Source organism: Cydia pomonella, chromosome 20 (genome assembly GCF_033807575.1).
Source record: "Cydia pomonella isolate Wapato2018A chromosome 20, ilCydPomo1, whole genome shotgun sequence".
In the NCBI taxonomy this organism is placed as follows: domain Eukaryota; kingdom Metazoa; phylum Arthropoda; class Insecta; order Lepidoptera; family Tortricidae; genus Cydia; species Cydia pomonella.
Genome location: NC_084722.1, coordinates 3,738,539 through 3,743,524, shown reverse-complemented (window position 1 = coordinate 3,743,524; position 4,986 = coordinate 3,738,539).

Genomic DNA, 4,986 nt, shown 5'->3' with positions numbered 1-4,986 from the left:
TCAAGTTGTATGTCACAGTTGCTAACTATATACGTATTATTACGTAATGGCTAAAATTATACCTCCCCCAGACACCCACTATAGACACCTCTTTTATAACCTATTTAACCCCTTACTGCTAAGAATAAAGAGCAGTTACACTTTTCTGTAGGTCTAAGATCTTATATACCTACTTTGGCTAAGATGGTCGGTTTTTTTATCATCTGTTGTCATGCCTGTCACGTCCTGACAAGTGATAAAAAATGCGACCATGACGCTGAATTTAATAACTGACAAGACGGATTTAGTAAAGTGCGGCGTCCCTCTTGTCAGTTACTAAATTAGAAAGGTGTTAACAAGCGTTTTAGCTCCTACTTATACAGGTTGTGGCTTGTAATAGGAGCTATAAATTAAACTATACGCTGTATTTCATACTAACCAACATTTGTTCAGCGTCTTTTAAAAACAACTTGTGTTTTGACTTTTTATACACCTTAAAGTTTATTTATTATATGACGCAATTTTGTTATGTTTAAAGCGTAACAAGCAACGCCAAACACACTGATGACAGCGTACATTGATAGTAATAAAATAAATAAATAAATAAAATAAAATCACTTTAATTCAGACAAAAGTCCATAATAATAGAATAAGGTAAAAATACGAACTAAAATACAATAAAATTAAAATAAGAAATAAAAAATAAGCAAAATATAAATAATATTAATATAAATAAGTAATATTTAATTTGTATGAAAAAGAGAAAATCTAAAGTCTTCATAATTTCAAAAAGTTTATATCATTTGATGAGAACAATACCACAGGCCACAAGGGTAGTAGGAATGAATATAAAGGAATGTACAGACCTAGGGGAGGGAAAGAGGTGCGTACATTGTATGAAAAATTTTAAGTCCAGGGATGGGGGGAGGCAGCTGCTCCCCCCTGTCTACGCCCTTGGCTGCCAATTCATTTTTTTTTTTTTTTTTTTTTAATCTGATTTTTATTGAGGCTTTGGACACTCTAGGTGAACATGTCAGCCTCATGGGTGCTTTCATAGTTCCCTACGCAAGGGAGAGATCAATAAAGTGGTATACGCTGATTGCTATGTCTGATAAAGGCTCTGCCAACCAACAATTGATCTGTCCATTGTGCATGGAGCCCAAACTACTAAATATCCTTTTTCTCAAGTCCGAATTCCGGACGCAGTCCAACAATACGTGAGACAAGTCATCAGGCTTCTGACAGTCTACACACAGTGGTGACGGTTTAACACCCATCATACATAGAAACTTATTTGTAGGGATGTGTCCGGACCGGACTCGGAAAGCTGAGACTAACACTTTTCGAGCGAGGTTGGCAGAATCAAACCAGGGTATCCACAAGGGTCTAGCTTGGATTGTTCTGTACCAGATTCCTACATCTCTTGATAAAGATTGTTCTCCAAAATGGTATTCCCATTTTTGTAAACATCTTTTTTTAATTCTAGGAATGACTTCACTTGTATATGGTATAGAATCTAGTACAGAGCCACCCATTACAGCGGTTTTAGCAAGCTTGTCTACTGCCTCGTTTCCTACTAACCCTACGTGGGAAGGAATCCACTGAATTTTGACAACCTTATCATTACAAGTAAACTCATGAATTAACTGGAGAGCTTCATATGCAATAGGCATGCCTCTTTGTCCGTAAACACAACGATTAAGGTGTTGAAGTGCACTCTTTGAGTCAGATAGTATCACAACTGGAGCACTATTCGGTAGCTTATTTGCATAACTCAAAGCTTCTTTGATAGCAACCAGTTCAGCTCGCATAACGCACACGTCATCATGCAGCTTCCACATGAGTGAAACATTACACTGGGGATCAAACAGAGCTGCTCCAACACCTTGTGCACACTTCGAGCCATCTGTGTATATTTTATAAAATTGGATATACTGCTCAGTAAAAAACCTCAATGTGGAATTTCTCAACTCCTCATTCTGTTGATGCCGCTTAGGAACATCAATATAATCAATGCTATCCATTATACATGATCTGGAGTCGATCGAGGACACCCACGTATTCAAAGAGTACATACCCAATTTGTCACAGTGATACACAGGTAAATCTTTCCATTCCTCATAAATGTTTGCTAACAAAGGAAAATTTTTATCAGTAAATAGATTACGTTTAGTCAAAATGCTCTGTAACGCTGAAATAATGGGGCTGTTTGATCTCGATCTTATTCTTAGTAAAAATCTACAACCCAACCAATAACGACGCACAGCCAGAGGAGGAATGGAGAGCTCACTTTCCATAGCTATAATAGGAGTGCTGCGTATAAAACCTCCGCACACACGCAAAGCTCTATTTTGCAAAATATCTATTTTCTTTAAATGACAAATAGCACAGTTTCCATAAATGAAACTACCATAGTCCAGGCGACTTCTTATTAGAGATAAGTATAGGCGCCTAAGATGTTTAGGGTGAACTCCCCAAGACCTACCTGCTAGAACCTTTAAAAGATTAATATGTTTGTAATTTCTTTCACAGAGCTCCTTAACGTGGACCCCCCATCTCAAGGGTGAATCGAGCCATAGCCCTAAATACTTAACTCTACGAACAACCTCGAGAGAGTTGCCATTAACAACTATGTTAACATTAACATCTTTTCGTGATCTTTTAAACACACATATTTTTGATTTAGTCTCTGAGATATACAAGCCAACTTTTTCTAGACAACCAATCAAACTATCAATAGAGAATTGAAGAACATTAACTGTATCTAAAGTGCGCCCTCTTTCCACTGTTTTATACAACACAAAATCATCAGCGTATTGTGAAATACAAACATTATTAATACTATTACCTATTTCCATGGTTGCAATATTAAATAAGAGAGGAGAAATGGGATCTCCTTGGGCTAATCCTTGGTGTGTATGTCTAATTAAAGGGCTACCTCCACAATTTAGGAAAATTCTACAGCGTCTATCGGAAAGGAAATTCCATAGATATTTACATATCTTATTACCTATGCTTATGTTTTGTAAAATGTTAATTAATGATCTTACATTTATGTTATTATATGCATTATCGATGTCGATAAAGCAAGCAACTGTAGGTTGTTTATTACCAAATCCTTGCTGAATATCAGATGTAAGTAGAGCTAAATTATCTAAACAAGACTGAGACCGTCTGAAACCAGTCGATGAGCCGGGAAGGAGACCCTGACTCTCCACAAACCATTCAATTCTCTTCATAAGAATCAAGTGTAAAATTTTACATGGACATGACATTAAAGAAATCGGACGTAATGAAGATGGTAAGCTGGGGTCCCTCCCCGGCTTAAGTATAGGGACTATTTGGACATCTCTCCACTGATCCGGGACAACTCCAGTCTGGATTATGAGATTAAATATTTTTAACAACATTAATTTACCATTGTTTGAAAGATTAAAAATCATAGAATAAGATATGTTATCAACCCCTGGAGACGTATCTTTCTTTTTTAAACAATTTAGTAATTCAGGGAGAGTAATTGGGATTTCTAACACAGAAGATTGTACACTAGGAAAGGATGGGACGGGTTCAGCAACACTATCCGGGGTCAACGAGTGAAGCAGATTCCTGGCGTTGTCGGGATCGACACCAGCCCGGCCTCCAGAGTTTCCTTTCATCCATCTCATTTTCCTCCACATGATAGTAGCTGATGATTCATGGTCGATGCTCGTACAGAAATCTTTCCACGCTTTTGAGCTAGCCCTTTTTATTAGTTCATTGGCTTTTGACACCTTGGTTTGCCAGCATGAAAGATTTGAAGGAGTAGGATTACGTCGAACCTTTGCTAGGGCTAGACGTCTTTCTGCCACGGCTTTGGATATTTCTGAATTCCAATAATGTTTGGGTCGAAATTTTGATGAAGGGTCCTCACTTGTTTTGATCCAAGGGATGTGTTTATCAGCTAATGTTTGGATGCTTTTTATAAATAAATCATAATTAGTTTGAACGTTATCACTCACTGAAACGTCAAACACTATTTCTGCTTCTTTATTGTACTCTGCCCAGTTAGCCTCTTTATAATTCCTCTTCTTGGTAAACATTTTAGATCGGATATAACCACAGGTCATCTTTAATATCACATGATCACTACCTAAATTTTCATTACAAGTCTGCCAGCTAACATTAGTAGCAATGTCCGTTGAAGCGAAAGAGATGTCAGGTGAAGATTTCTGCAGGCTGCCATTAACCCATTTAATGCGAGTGTGTGAACCATCGTTTAGACACACGAAATCATTTTCAAACATAGCTTTGTAGATAGCCTCTCCTCTTCGATCGGATTTACACGACCATAGGGCATGATGAGCATTCATATCACCAAATATTAGACACTCTGACTTACCAAAACTGAAGATTGAGTCCCAATCATGCTGATTAGTGGTTACGGAGGGAGGGCAATATATAGATATAATATGTTTAAGGCCAGGGATATTAAATATTTCAATAATCATAACTTGCATTTGAGAATTAGTTACATTATTAGGCCTATGTGAAAATTTTATTGATCTGTGTATGATAGCGCACAAGCCGCCATAAGAGTCGTCCCTGTCTGCTCTTACTACGTTATATCCACTAAACTTGAGAATAGTTTGAGTAGAAAGCCAAGTCTCACTCACAAATGCCATATGGATTTTATCTTGTAGTAATAAAAGTTCAAAGTTGCGAGCTTTAGGTTTTAAACTATTAGCATTCCATTGGTAGATACTTATCGAATCCTTGTTTGTTGTGTTACTACCCATTATTGTGATTTCCAAATAGCTTAAGCAACATCTCTATAGTGATATATTTCTGAACAAAATTCTTAACCTCACTCCAAATGAATTCCATAAATACCTTAATTTTATTTCCAAAATCTCCCTCGGTTGACATTGCTTCTTTTATCTTGTCTAAAAACCTATCTATTAAGGACTTTCTTTCTTTGCGAGTTTTCCGAGATTGCTGAGTGGAGGCTACGTCAATTGGAGGAAGAAT